Source organism: Vicia villosa, linkage group LG5, assembly GCF_029867415.1.
Source record: "Vicia villosa cultivar HV-30 ecotype Madison, WI linkage group LG5, Vvil1.0, whole genome shotgun sequence".
Taxonomy (NCBI): Eukaryota; Viridiplantae; Streptophyta; class Magnoliopsida; order Fabales; family Fabaceae; genus Vicia; species Vicia villosa.
This window is the reverse complement of record NC_081184.1, coordinates 171,390,437-171,406,875: the sequence shown is the minus strand read 5'-3', so window position 1 is coordinate 171,406,875 and position 16,439 is coordinate 171,390,437.

Below are 16,439 nucleotides of genomic sequence, written 5' to 3'. Positions count from 1 at the left end.
GTGGCAGCGGAGTTGCTTCGGTGATGAGAAGAAGCGTCACTGGTGGCCGGCGGTACTACGCGCATGGTGAGGAGCGGGAGGGTCGACGGCCGGAGGTTGCCAACGGGTCGTCGGAGTGTTGTGCTCGGTGGCCTTCACGGTTTCGTTGCTGTGAATTGCGACGTCGTTGTTCGGTCTCAGAGGTGGAGACGCGTGATGGTGAGCTGTAGACGGTACCGCCGCAGATCTGAAGTGTGAGTACGCGATTGTTGTTGTGCGTTCAAGGTAGATCTCCGATTGGGTCCCCGACGGCGTTTGTACCACTTTTTCCTTCTTTGCTTGTTTCTTTATGAAATAGTTGCTTCAAAAAACAAAACAACACAAACTTTGTTGCTATTGTTAATATATGGTGTTAGTTGTTATAACTTGACAAATGAAAATATTGATGGTATCTTTTTTCTCAATGATGATGATAATGAATAAATGAGATAGTAGTGGATGTTTGTTAATATGTAAGTATTAGTTTTGTTACTGTAACAACAAAAGGCTCGTTGATGTTGTGGTTTACATGTTTGGAATCAATTTTACAGGTTGTATTGGTAGGCTTTCAAGTGAAGGTTTGTTGAGTTGAAGATTGGGTGTTTTTTGTGTTTGAAATTGGTGGTATATATCAACTATTAATGAATGGAGATTTTGTGCAGATGGTACGTATGTGAGAAGATAAAAGGTTTTTTGGGTGTTAGAATTTTTGGTTTGTTGTATATGGTTAATGGTGTTATTGGTAATTGAATGTGATTTGGCCTGTGTGGTTTATTTACAGTGTATGGAAGTGGGTGTACGACCTGTTTTTTTTTAGAAAAGTTCGTGTAAATGTTTACAGTATGAGAAGCCAGAATAGGTTGGGAGCGGTCCTCCAGGAGAAGGTTTTGGTCCTCTTTTTTATACAATGGAAATTAGGTTAATACAAATGGTATGGGACAAATGTGATAAAAATATTTAATTTAGAAATCAATCACATTCACTTATTTCTAAAAATACTATTCTAAACATGGAAAATAAATAAATAACCTTTTTTTTATATTTTTGTGATTTTGATCAATTTGTGATAAATAGTGGCATAAACTATAAAATAAAATTATTTAAAATATGAAATAAATAAAAAACGAAAATTAAAAAGAAAATATATTTTTTGTGATTTTTTGGAATAAAAATAAAGCTAATGTTAGAAACAAATAAAAGGAAAAATGTCAGAACTGAGATTTGAACCCAGGACCTTATACTTGCAAACTTACTTCCTTACCAATTGGGCAATATTATTTGTTGGAAATAAATAAGCCAATTGAAAGTGAATGAACCATCGACAGCATTTTGCTATTTATTAAAATATAAATAATTTAAGAGTAAACTATTATATTTTAAAATAGACTTTAAATTGAATATTTATAAAATTCAGGGTATCAATGTAAATGAACCCGAGATTTTATAAAATCCAATTTTTTGAAATAGCTTTGAACTTTTGAAAAGTGTGGGCAAATTTTGGGGTATGACAGCTGCCCCTGTTCAATCTTCTTAAACCTGAGGATGTAGATTGGCTTGTTTGCCTATCGTAATCTGAAGGTGGAAGAGGATTGAACACTAGAATACCCAGAAATTTGCCTTGCTGATGCAAGGACCTATGCCGGAGATGGTTTGATTGGGCTTAAAGATGCCACTGGTTGGATTGACATGATGCTGTCTGAGGTGGGCTTAAAGATGCCATCCGGATATTGACAGAAAATTGTCTGAGATGGGATTAGAGGTACCATCCAGGTGTTCACAGAGAATTGTCTGAGATGGGCTTAAAGATGCCATCTAGCTGAGATGCTTGTCAGCAACTTGGGGGGTCATGCTTCCCAGAGTGCGTATATGATAGATCTTCAGAATGTTTGGGGTTCAAGCTTCCAAATGTATATTTGGGATAGAGATTCATAGATGTTCGGGGTTCGAGCTTCCAAAACATTTATGTCGTAGATTTCAGATTATCCAGGGTTCAAGCTTCCGGAATATATCTGTTGTAGAATTCAGATCATTCGGGGTTCAAGCTTCCGAAACATATCTTCCGTAGATTTCAGAACATCCGGGGTTCATGCTTCCGGAAAGTTTTTGTCGTAGATTTCAGATTATCCGGGGTTCAAGCTTTCGGAACATATCTGTTGTAGAATTCAGATCATTCGGGGTTCAAGCTTCCGAAACATATCTGCCGTAGATTTCAGAACATCTGGGGTTCATGCTTCCGGAACGTTTCTGTCGTAGATTTCAGATTATCCGGGGTTCAAGCTTCCGGAACATATCTGTTGTAGAATTCAGATCATTCGGGGTTCAAGCTTCCGAAACATATCTGCCGTAGATTTCAGAACATCCGGGGTTCATGCTTCCGGAACGTTTCTGTCCTAGATTTCAGATTATCCGGGGTTCAAGCTTCCGGAACATATCTGTTGTAGAATTCAGATCGTTCGGGGTTCAAGCTTCCGAAACATATCTGCCGTAGATTTCAGAACATCCGGGGTTCATGCTTCCGGAACGTTTCTGTCGTAGATTTTAGATTATCCGGGGTTCAAGCTTCCGGAACATATCTGTTGAGAATCTGGGGTTCAAGCTTCCAGACTGTATATTTGATAGAAATTGGTTTTGTAAATGATATTTTCATGACCGGTTGGTCGACCTGAAAGGAAAAGTTAGCTTTTGTGCAATGTCATGATGCATGTAATGTATTGTATGTTTTTTGAAATGAATGAGAGTGTTATGCATATGCCCCGAGGTATATGATGCATGAATGCAAAAAGTTGTTAAAGACGACAGCAGATTGCAACAGTGTTTTGCGGGGAAAATAAATCCCCGGCTCTTCAGCACCTTTGAGAGATTCTTTGAATCTCGACTTGACTTCCCGAGATGAATTGGAAAATAACATGTCATGCCCTTTGTACGTATTGGCTTTTTAGCCAACTGAGCCCATCGTAGGAGATATTTTTGCTTCTCGGAGTACTTCTAAAGCATGCCTGTCGGGAGGGCTTCTTGAGATTTGTGCTGTTATAAGTAACATGCCCCAGTATCATGAACTTAGGAATAATGCCCCTGATTAATCCGGGTCGGAGGTAATTTTCAACTATGCTTGGGTGAATGCCCCTGATTGTTCAACACTTTTGAGAGATTCTTCAAATCTTGACCTGATTTCCCCAGATTGACTAAACTATTACTCAACGGAGTATCCAACTGCTTTTGTGCCCCTGAGGGTGATCAGAATTTGAGATATTCTCGCTCGAACTCAACGAAGTTCTGAAGACAACTTGTCCTTTGAAAGGATTAAAATTTTCATTTACAGTTCATGATGGAAGCTTTCCTGGTGTCAAGTACTTTTTCATATGCAAAGAATGTTTATTATGAGAAACATAATTTTAATGCAAAGTTTGTGTTTGTCTTGAAGTTTAAAAAGGAAATTTTTGAAAGGATGTTAAAACATCGATTTTTTGAAAGGTGGTGTGATACCAACTCAAGCGTTTAGCAAAACTCCTAGGAGTCGGTTTACCGTATTCTCGTTACAGTATGCTTTCGAATTAACCATGCTTCAATTAGGACTTTTGAGGGTTGTAACGTTGCCAGGTTCATTGTTTTAGAAAAGAAGATTTTTAGGCTCAAAATTTTATTGGTGCCCACCCCCTTCGTGATGTTCTCCAACCTAAGTTCAGTTAACTTGACGTGAGCATTCATCCTTCAAGAGGAGTTTGAGACGTACGGTTGAGGAGCAGACGAGGTGTTTGGAGATGGCAGTCACTTACCTTTTATTCTTGGTGTCTGATCACACGATCTTGAATTTATAGACACACGAATTTTCCCCTTTTTGTTGAGGATCTTTTTTTATTTCCCTAACTTTTGCCTGGACAAATTCTTTTGAATTCTGAGTTTGAAGTCCAGCGGGATGCCCTAACTTTTGCCTTAGTCATTTGTTTTCAAGTTATTGACTTAGCGGGCTTTCTTTTCTCTCTTTTTTTTATTCGTTCTTTTTTATCTTTTTTTTAGCAAGTCGTGTGATCCTGAGACGTCTTTGATTTGTAGGAAAGATTGTGACTGCCTCATTTCTTGGTTGACGAGGGATAGTCGTTGTTGTATCGTCATATTTGACCTCTTATTGCGCGAGAGACGACCATTGCGGTCTCGTCTTTTCCTCAACCTTTTGAAGGATAACCATTATTGTATCTTTAGATGCGAGCTCCTGCTGAATTTTGACCACTCAATCAGGTTAACTGAACACTACCCTGCCCCTGGGTTAAATGTGAGGGTTTTTCGTATAGAAAAGAAACTCCTACTTCAAGGCTCAAAGGGGTTGACAAGGGATTAACTTCCTTATATCTCCAGTGTTTGGATTTGAAACGATGCCTGTACATCATCAACAGAGTTTTACTCGAAAGCACACCATTTGAGATTATGGGTATTATATGTTCGTCATTCTCCCTTCAGAGTCATCATGCTTTATCACTGAGAGTTTGGTATCACAAGCAAATAAAAACATATTAGAGCGAGAGCGAATGAATTTTTTCAAGACAAACATATCCAATGCATCGTTATTATAGTTCAAAAACAAACACGTATTGCATATAGACAGTATTGAACAAGAACAAGAAAGATTACGCATGAAAATGCGTGAGAAATTACGAATTGCCAACATTGAGGAGATTTTCTCCGTATGGACTTATTGCTTCAGAAGGTCCATTGAGTCGAAGGAGAACTTCAAATCTGGCCTGCAGGTGTGAATATGATAGCCTTTGCATCAATCAGGTCTTGTACCTTATCTCGAACTGGTTAGCAATTATCGATCGCTTGACCAAGTGCCCCATAGTAGAAAATAAGCCAAGCGTTAGTGTCTGAGCCTACAGGAAACTTTAGATTACTTCTAGGAAGAAGATTCTGGCGAAGTCACACAAGAGTTGTAAGTGTACAGCTTCAGGGGTAGTAAGAAAATGGGAAGCTTGTCCTTTGGAAATTTTGGTTGCAGTTTCTTCTGAAGAACTTTGATTTTTCATCCTTGGACATCCTTCTATAAGAATCGAGCTCACCATATCTAGTGGGTCATAGCCTCTGATTTGAGGTACGTTACTTTTGAGTTAAAAGGCATATGGCTAAAGGAAAATAAAATCCTCTTGCCCCTTGATAGGAATTGTACCCTTGAATTTGAAGGCATCTAGCTAGAGGAAAATAAATCCTCTTGCCCCTTGACAGAAGTTTATTGTACTTTCGAATTTGAAAAGCATCCGGCTAGAGGAAAATAAATCCTCTTGCCCCTTGATAGGAACTATACCTTTGAGTTTAAGAGCATCTGGATAGAGAAAAATAAATCCTCTTGTCCCTTGATGTGAATTAAGGCTCTTGATAGTCCTTCCATAACAGTGTCTGGGAATTATGCATCCTAAATACTTAAGATCCCTGAAAAAGGTTAGTCAGCACGTTATGTAAAAGCATAGGGTAGTACGGACAAGTAAGTCCTACAAACAAAACCTGCAAGGAGATCAAGTGGTTAGATAACAAACATGTCACACAAGAGTCCTTAGGTTTACGGCTTGCATGGAGTATGACCAGGTGATTATCCTTCCCCAAAGGTACTTCTAAAGGTAAAGAGATTTCAGCAACAGGGTTCTACCAGTTACTCAGAATTGTCAGCCCCTCTAAAGTACCCCCGAACATGGTACATGCATACCACGCAATGATACTTTAAGAAGAAACCTATCTGAATTGTAGTATCGGGTCGCGACCATAACTTGACATGCACCAAGAATAGCCCTCCCACTACGTTCCTAAAAGTTAAGATGGGTTAAAGGTGACTAAAAGTCCTTGATCTCCGACGCACCCAAAGATACATGCGTAAACCTCTCTCATGCAAAAGAGGTACACAATAACCAGTGGAGGCCTAACTCAAGTGCGAACTTCATATTGACCAATCCCAAGCATGCACAAGGGAGGTCTCCATGACTATGTCGCTCCTATCTTAAGGTGCACTCGAATCCGGGTGTAGGATTCATCTTCCATTCAAATGTCCAGACAACCTTGAAAGGTAAAGCAATCAAAACAAACAATTATTAAAGTGAACTAAACTCTAAGGTAACCCCTCTTTTTAAGTATCCCCAGCAGAGTCGCCAGTTCTGTAACACGGTGAACTGACTTTTATTTTTTTAAAGCAACCAATGTTGCGGTGAGCAAGAGTCACCATCGACTTTTATTTTGTCCAACGTTAGGAAAGGTAAAAAAGTACAGAAAAAGACCTTATTTGAAGAAAACGGGTTCGGGGGGGTAAGTTATGAAAAGGGAAGGTGTAAGCACCCTTTTCATCCGTAGTTATCTACGGGCTCTTAACTTGCTTAGCTCATATTGTTTGTTTGTTTTGAAAGAAGCATAAGGACTTTAGCGTAAATGCGTAGCCTTAGTTTTTTTGAAATAATATTGAAAGGATATTTTTATTGAGCTAGGCAGTTTAAGAGCACTACCCTATTTAACTGGTCTTTTTCTGTAAATTTTAAAGTTCCCAGGACTATCCATACTATATAGGAGTAGGTAGTCCTTGTTATATTGGACGTGCGGGTCATCGAAGGGTCATCGTATGGTCGTTGAAGGCAACGGGTAGAGGTACCTTTAGCTATATTCAAAGGGACAATCATTGTTTTGTAGGCACCCATTCGAGGGACTAGATCATATTACCGAGGCAACATCGTGGGTCATCGAGGGACTTATGATCTTTACAATGATTTTTAATCGAGGGACTTTGCTAATTGGTACCTCTATATTCGAGGGACACGACCTTTTAATCGAAGGCAACCGAAGAGGGGCATACCCTAAGGGTGAGTGCGTGCAAGTGTGTTGGATTCGATTTATAGTTTATCTTGTATTATTACGTGATCTATCGTTTCCTTTATCTTGCCATACACACCCTAATTATCATACATCTAAACAGAATATATAAAAAAATGCGGAAATTAAAAGTGCGGGAAAGTAAATGTCCTACGCTATTACAGAGCTTTGGGGTAGTTACATAATTAGAGGTGCGGAAAATAAAGTCCTAATTAAACTATTACAAACCCTGAATAGAAATTAAAAGCTTAACATATACAAATTATAAATGGTGAATGTCTATAAAGTCCAAAAGTGACGGTCTCAAGTGGTACCTCATAAAAACAAGAATGTTAGTACGATTAACTAAAATAATGATTACAAAAACAAACAACCGAAAAAATCTAAAAAAATGGTGTTACCAAATTCTAAAAGAAGAATTAAAATTAAAACAAAATGTATACTTTTTATTATAAAATAAAATCTAATTAACCTAATATTATTTATTTATATTTTTGTTATTAAAAGCTAATTAACTAAAATATCTTTTCTTTTTTTGTCTTTTTCTTCTTACGAAAACAACATAACAAAAATGAAAGACTAAAGAAAAATTAGTACCACGCTGACAGTAAATTGACAAAAGCTATTTCATTTTCTCTTTCCCTTCTTAATTTCAAATAGAACAAAAATCTAAATTCAATAAACAGAACATAAGCATCAATGATAATACCTGGGCTGGAATATGGCGTTACAGACGGTGATGGAGAAGTACATCAATCTCGACGGAGGGCTGCACAATAGACGGAGACCAGGACCGAACTCATAGCTGCGAAGGCGGTGGTTGCGATTCAGATCTGAATAGGAAAGCTCATGGTGGCAGCGGAGTTGCTTCGGTGATGAGAAGAAACATCACTGGTGGCCGGCGGTACTACGCGCATGGTGAGGAGCGGAAGGGTCGACGGCCGGAGGTTGCCAACGGGTCGTCGGAGTGTTGTGCTCGGTGGCCTTCACGGTTGCGTTGCTGTGAATTGCGACGTCGTTGTTCGGTCTCAGAGGTGGAGACGCGTGATGGTGAGTTGTAGACGGTACCGCCGCAGATCTGAAGTGTGAGTACGCGATTGTTGTTGTGCGTTCAAGGTAGATCTCCGATTGGGTCCCCGACGGCGTTTGTATAACTTTTTCCTTCTTTGCTTGTTTCTTTATGAAATAGTTGCTTCAAAAAACAAAACAACACAAACTTTGTTGCTATTGTTAATATATGGTGTTAGTTGTTATAACTTGACAAATGAAAATATTGATGGTATCTTTTTTCTCAATGATGATGATAATGAATAAATGAGATAGTAGTGGATGTTGGTTGATATGTAAGTATTAGTTTTGTTACTGTAACAACAAAAGGCTCGTTGATGTTGTGGTTTACATGTTTGGAATCAATTTTGCAGGTTGTATTGGTAGGCTTTCAAGTGAAGGTTTGTTGAGTTGAAGATTGGGTGTTTTTTGTGTTTGAAATTGGTGGTATATATCAACTATTAGTGAATGGAGATTTTGTGCAGATGGTACGTATGTGAGAAGATAAAAGGTTTTTTGGGAGTTAGAATTTTTGGTTTGTTGTATATGGTTAATGGTGTTATTGGTAATTGAATGTGATTTGGCCTGTGTGGTTTATTTACAGTGTATGGAAGTGGGTGTACGGCCTGTTTTTTTTAGAAAAGTTCGTGTAAATGTTTACAGTATGAGAAGCCAGAATAGGTTGGGAGCGGTCCTCCAGGAGAAGGTTTTGGTCCTCTTTTTTATACAATGGAAATTAGGTTAATACAAATGGTATGGGACAAATGTGATAAAAATATTTAATTTAGAAATCAATCACATTCACTTATTTCTAAAAATACTATTCTAAACATGGAAAATAAATAAATAACCATTTTTTTAAATTTTTTGTGATTTTGATCAATTTGTGATAAATAGTGGCATAAACTATAAAATAAAATTATTTAAAATGGAATAATGTCAGAACTGAGATTTGAACCCAGGACCTTATACTTGCAAACTTACTTCCTCTTACCAATTGGGCAATATTATTTGTTGGAAATAAATAAGCCAATTGAAAGTGAATGAACCATCGACCAGCATTTTGCTATTTATTAAAATATAAATAATTTAAGAGTAAACTATTATATTTTAAAATAGACTTTAAATTGAATATTTATAAAATTCAGGGTATCAATGTAAATGAACCCGAGATTTTATAAAATCCAATTTTTTGAAATAGCTTTGAATTTTTGAAAAGTGTGGGCAAATTTTGGGGTATGACAGCTGCCCCTGTTCAATCTTCTTAAACCTGAGGATGTAGATTGGCTTGTTTGCCTATCGTAATCTGAAGGTGGAAGAGGATTGAACACTAGAATACCCAGAAATTTGCCTTGCTGATGCAGGGACCTATGCCGGAGATGGTTTGATTGGGCTTAAAGATGCCACTGGTTGGATTGACATGATGCTGTCTGAGGTGGGCTTAAAGATGCCATCCGGATATTGACAAAAAATTGTCTGAGATGGGATTAGAGGTACCATCCAGGTGTTCACAGAGAATTGTCTGAGATGGGCTTAAAGATGCCATCTAGCTGAGATGCTTGTCAGCAACTTTGGGGGTCATGCTTCCCAGAGTGCGTATATGATAGATCTTCAGAATGTTTGGGGTTCAAGCTTCCAAATGTATATTTGGGATAGAGATTCATAGATGTTCGGGGTTCGAGCTTCCAAAACATTTATGTCGTAGATTTCAGATTATCCAGGGTTCAAGCTTCCGGAATATATCTGTTGTAGAATTCAGATCATTCGGGGTTCAAGCTTCCGAAACATATCTTCCGTAGATTTCAGAACATCCGGGGTTCATGCTTCCGGAAAGTTTCTGTCGTAGATTTCAGATTATCCGGGGTTCAAGCTTCCGGAACATATCTGTTGTAGAATTCAGATCATTCGGGGTTCAAGCTTCCGAAACATATCTGCCGTAGATTTCAGAACATCTGGGGTTCATGCTTCCGGAATGTTTCTGTCGTAGATTTCAGATTATCCGGGGTTCAAGCTTCTGAAACATATCTGTTGTAGAATTCAGATCATTCGGGGTTCAAGCTTCCGAAACATATCTGCCGTAGATTTCAGAACATCCGGGGTTCATCCTTCCGGGACGTTTCTGTCGTAGATTTCAGATTATCCGGGGTTCAAGCTTCCGGAACTTATCTGTTGTAGAATTCAGATCGTTCGGGGTTCAAGCTTCCGAAACATATCTGTCGTAGATTTCAGAACATCCGGGGTTCATGCTTCCGGAATGTTTCTGTCGTAGATTTTAGATTATCCGGGGTTCAAGCTTCCGGAACATATCTGTTGAGAATCTGGGGTTCAAGCTTCCAGACTGTATATTTGATAGAAATTGGTTTTGTAAATGATATTTTCATGACCGGTTGGTCGACCTGAAAGGAAAAGTTAGCTTTTGTGCAATGTCATGATGCATGTAATGTATTGTATGTTTTTTGAAATGAATGAGAGTGTTATGCATATGCCCCGAGGTATATGATGCATGAATGCAAAAAGTTGTTAAAGACGACAGCAGATTGCAACAGTGTTTTGCGGGGAAAATAAATCCCCGGCTCTTCAGCACCTTTGAGAGATTCTTTGAATCTCGACTTGACTTCCCCAGATGAATTGGAAAATAACATGTCATGCCCTTTGTACGTATTGGCGTTTTAGCCAACTGAGCCCATCGTAGGAGATATTTTTGCTTCTCGGAGTACTTCTAAAGCATGCCTGTCGGGAGGGCTTCTTGAGATTTGTGCTGTTATAAGTAACATGCCCCAGTATCATGAACTTAGGAATAATGCCCCTGATTAATCCGGGTCGGAGGTAATTTTCAACTATGCTTGGGTGAATGCCCCTGATTGTTCAACACTTTTGAGAGATTCTTCAAATCTTGACCTGATTTCCCCAGATTGACTAAACTATTACTCAACGGAGTATCCAACTGCTTTTGTGCCCCTGAGGGTGATCAGAATTTGAGATATTCTCGCTCGAACTCAACGAAGTTCTGAAGACAACTTGTCCTTTGAAAGGATTAAAATTTTCATTTACAGTTCATGATGGAAGCTTTCCTGGTGTCAAGTACTTTTTCATATGCAAAGAATGTTTATTATGAGAAACATAATTTTAATGCAAAGTTTGTGTTTGTCTTGAAGTTTAAAAAGGAAATTTTTGAAAGGATGTTAAAACATCGATTTTTTGAAAGGTGGTGTGATACCAACTCAAGCGTTTAGCAAAACTCCTAGGAGTCGGTTTACCGTATTCTCGTTACAGTATGCTTTCGAATTAACCATGCTTCAATTAGGACTTTTGAGGGTTGTAACGTTGCCAGGTTCATTGTTTTAGAAAAGAAGATTTTTAGGCTCAAAATTTTATTGGTGCCCACCCCCTTCGTGATGTTCTCCAACCTAAGTTCAGTTAACTTGACGTGAGCATTCATCCTTCAAGAGGAGTTTGAGACGTACGGTTGAGGAGCAGACAAGGTGTTTGGAGATGGCAGTCACTTACCTTTTATTCTTGGTGTCTGATCACACGATCTTGAATTTATAGACACACGAATTTTCCCCTTTTTGTTGAGGATCTTTTTTTGTTTCCCTAACTTTTGCCTGGACAAATTCTTTTGAATTCTGAGTTTGAAGTCCAGCGGGATGCCCTAACTTTTGCCTTAGTCATTTGTTTTCAAGTTATTGACTTAGCGGGCTTTCTTTTCTCTCTTTTTTTTATTCGTTCTTTTTTATCTTTTTTTTAGCAAGTCGTGTGATCCTGAGACGTCTTTGATTTGTAGGAAAGATTGTGACTGCCTCATTTCTTGGTTGACGAGGGATAGTCGTTGTTGTATCGTCATATTTGACCTCTTATTGCGCGAGAGACGACCATTGCGGTCTCGTCTTTTCCTCAACCTTTTGAAGGATAACCATTATTGTATCTTTAGATGCGAGCTCCTGCTGAATTTTGACCACTCAATCAGGTTAACTGAACACTACCCTGCCCCTGGGTTAAATGTGAGGGTTTTTCGTATAGAAAAGAAACTCCTACTTCAAGGCTCAAAGGGGTTGACAAGGGATTAACTTCCTTATATCTCCAGTGTTTGGATTTGAAACGATGCCTGTACATCATCAACAGAGTTTTACTCGAAAGCACACCATTTGAGATTATGGGTATTATATGTTCGTCATTCTCCCTTCAGAGTCATCATGCTTTATCACTGAGAGTTTGGTATCACAAGCAAATAAAAACATATTAGAGCGAGAGCGAATGAATTTTTTCAAGACAAACATATCCAATGCATCGTTATTATAGTTCAAAAACAAACACGTATTGCATATAGACAGTATTGAACAAGAACAAGAAAGATTACGCATGAAAATGCGTGAGAAATTACGAATTGCCAACATTGAGGAGATTTTCTCCGTATGGACTTATTGCTTCAGAAGGTCCATTGAGTCGAAGGAGAACTTCAAATCTGGCCTGCAGGTGTGAATATGATAGCCTTTGCATCAATCAGGTCTTGTACCTTATCTCGAACTGGTTAGCAATTATCGATCGCTTGACCAAGTGCCCCATAGTAGAAAATAAGCCAAGCGTTAGTGTCTGAGCCTACAGGAAACTTTAGATTACTTCTAGGAAGAAGATTCTGGCGAAGTCACACAAGAGTTGTAAGTGTACAGCTTCAGGGGTAGTAAGAAAATGGGAAGCTTGTCCTTTGGAAATTTTGGTTGCAGTTTCTTCCGAAGAACTTTGATTTTTCATCCTTGGACATCCTTCTATAAGAATCGAGCTCACCATATCTAGTGGGTCATAGCCTCTGATTTGAGGTACGTTACTTTTGAGTTAAAAGGCATATGGCTAAAGGAAAATAAAATCCTCTTGCCCCTTGATAGGAATTGTACCCTTGAATTTGAAGGCATCTAGCTAGAGGAAAATAAATCCTCTTGCCCCTTGACAGAAGTTTATTGTACTTTCGAATTTGAAAAGCATCCGGCTAGAGGAAAATAAATCCTCTTGCCCCTTGATAGGAACTATACCTTTGAGTTTAAGAGCATCTGGATAGAGAAAAATAAATCCTCTTGTCCCTTGATGTGAATTAAGGCTCTTGATAGTCCTTCCATAACAGTGTCTGGGAATTATGCATCCTAAATACTTAAGATCCCTGAAAAAGGTTAGTCAGCACGTTATGTAAAAGCATAGGGTAGTACGGACAAGTAAGTCCTACAAACAAAACCTGCAAGGAGATCAAGTGGTTAGATAACAAACATGTCACACAAGAGTCCTTAGGTTTACGGCTTGCATGGAGTATGACCAGGTGATTATCCTTCCCCAAAGGTACTTCTAAAGGTAAAGAGATTTCAGCAACAGGGTTCTACCAGTTACTCAGAATTGTCAGCCCCTCTAAAGTACCCCCGAACATGGTACATGCATACCACGCAATGATACTTTAAGAAGAAACCTATCTGAATTGTAGTATCGGGTCGCGACCATAACTTGACATGCACCAAGAATAGCCCTCCCACTACGTTCCTAAAAGTTAAGATGGGTTAAAGGTGACTAAAAGTCCTTGATCTCCGACGCACCCAAAGATACATGCGTAAACCTCTCTCATGCAAAAGAGGTACACAATAACCAGTGGAGGCCTAACTCAAGTGCGAACTTCATATTGACCAATCCCAAGCATGCACAAGGGAGGTCTCCATGACTATGTCGCTCCTATCTTAAGGTGCACTCGAATCCGGGTGTAGGATTCATCTTCCATTCAAATGTCCAGACAACCTTGAAAGGTAAAGCAATCAAAACTAACAATTATTAAAGTGAACTAAACTCTAAGGTAACCCCTCTTTTTAAGTATCCCCAGCAGAGTCGCCAGTTCTGTAACACGGTGAACTGACTTTTATTTTTTTAAAGCAACCAATGTTGCGGTGAGCAAGAGTCGCCATCGACTTTTATTTTGTCCAACGTTAGGAAAGGTAAAAAAGTACAGAAAAAGACCTTATTTGAAGAAAACGGGTTCGGGGGGTAAGTTATGAAAAGGGAAGGTGTAAGCACCCTTTTCATCCGTAGTTATCTACGGGCTCTTAACTTGCTTAGCTCATATTGTTTGTTTGTTTTGAAAGAAGCATAAGGACTTTAGCGTAAATGCGTAGCCTTAGTTTTTTTGAAATAATATTGAAAGGATATTTTTATTGAGCTAGGCAGTTTAAGAGCACTACCCTATTTAACTGGTCTTTTTCTGTAAATTTTAAAGTTCCCAGGACTATCCATACTATATAGGAGTAGGTAGTCCTTGTTATATTGGACGTGCGGGTCATCGAAGGGTCATCGTATGGTCGTTGAAGGCAACGGGTAGAGGTACCTTTAGCTATATTCAAAGGGACAATCATTGTTTTGTAGGCACCCATTCGAGGGACTAGATCATATTACCGAGGCAACATCGTGGGTCATCGAGGGACTTATGATCTTTACAATGATTTTTAATCGAGGGACTTTGCTAATTGGTACCTCTATATTCGAGGGACACGACCTTTTAATCGAAGGCAACCGAAGAGGGGCATACCCTAAGGGTGAGTGCGTGCAAGTGTGTTGGATTCGATTTATAGTTTATCTTGTATTATTACGTGATCTATCGTTTCCTTTATCTTGCCATACACACCCTAATTATCATACATCTAAACAGAATATATAAAAAAATGCGGAAATTAAAAGTGCGGGAAAGTAAATGTCCTACGCTATTACAGAGCTTTGGGGTAGTTACATAATTAGAGGTGCGGAAAATAAAGTCCTAATTAAACTATTACAAACCCTGAATAGAAATTAAAAGCTTAACATATACAAATTATAAATGGTGAATGTCTATAAAGTCCAAAAGTGACGGTCTCAAGTGGTACCTCATAAAAACAAGAATGTTAGTACGATTAACTAAAATAATGATTACAAAAACAAACAACCGAAAAAATCTAAAAAAATGGTGTTACCAAATTCTAAAAGAAGAATTAAAATTAAAACAAAATGTATACTTTTTATTATAAAATAAAATCTAATTAACCTAATATTATTTATTTATATTTTTGTTATTAAAAGCTAATTAACTAAAATATCTTTTCTTTTTTTGTCTTTTTCTTCTTACGAAAACAACATAACAAAAATGAAAGACTAAAGAAAAATTAGTACCACGCTGACAGTAAATTGACAAAAGCTATTTCATTTTCTCTTTCCCTTCTTAATTTCAAATAGAACAAAAATCTAAATTCAATAAACAGAACATAAGCATCAATGATAATACCTGGGCTGGAATATGGCGTTACAGACGGTGATGGAGAAGTACATCAATCTCGACGGAGGGCTGCACAATAGACGGAGACCAGGACCGAACTCATAGCTGCGAAGGCGGTGGTTGCGATTCAGATCTGAATAGGAAAGCTCATGGTGGCAGCGGAGTTGCTTCGGTGATGAGAAGAAACATCACTGGTGGCCGGCGGTACTACGCGCATGGTGAGGAGCGGAAGGGTCGACGGCCGGAGGTTGCCAACGGGTCGTCGGAGTGTTGTGCTCGGTGGCCTTCACGGTTGCGTTGCTGTGAATTGCGACGTCGTTGTTCGGTCTCAGAGGTGGAGACGCGTGATGGTGAGTTGTAGACGGTACCGCCGCAGATCTGAAGTGTGAGTACGCGATTGTTGTTGTGCGTTCAAGGTAGATCTCCGATTGGGTCCCCGACGGCGTTTGTATAACTTTTTCCTTCTTTGCTTGTTTCTTTATGAAATAGTTGCTTCAAAAAACAAAACAACACAAACTTTGTTGCTATTGTTAATATATGGTGTTAGTTGTTATAACTTGACAAATGAAAATATTGATGGTATCTTTTTTCTCAATGATGATGATAATGAATAAATGAGATAGTAGTGGATGTTGGTTGATATGTAAGTATTAGTTTTGTTACTGTAACAACAAAAGGCTCGTTGATGTTGTGGTTTACATGTTTGGAATCAATTTTGCAGGTTGTATTGGTAGGCTTTCAAGTGAAGGTTTGTTGAGTTGAAGATTGGGTGTTTTTTGTGTTTGAAATTGGTGGTATATATCAACTATTAGTGAATGGAGATTTTGTGCAGATGGTACGTATGTGAGAAGATAAAAGGTTTTTTGGGAGTTAGAATTTTTGGTTTGTTGTATATGGTTAATGGTGTTATTGGTAATTGAATGTGATTTGGCCTGTGTGGTTTATTTACAGTGTATGGAAGTGGGTGTACGACCTTTTTTTTAGAAAAGTTCGTGTAAATGTTTACAGTATGAGAAGCCAGAATAGGTTGGAAGCGGTCCTCCAGGAGAAGGTTTTGGTCCTCTTTTTTATACAATGGAAATTAGGTTAATACAAATGGTATGAGACAAATGTGATAAAAATATTTAATTTAGAAATCAATCACATTCACTTATTTCTAAAAATACTATTCTAAACATGGAAAATAAATAAATAACCTTTTTTTTTTTTTTATATTTTTGTGATTTTGATCAATTTGTGATAAATAGTGGCATAAACTATAAAATAAAATTATTTAAAA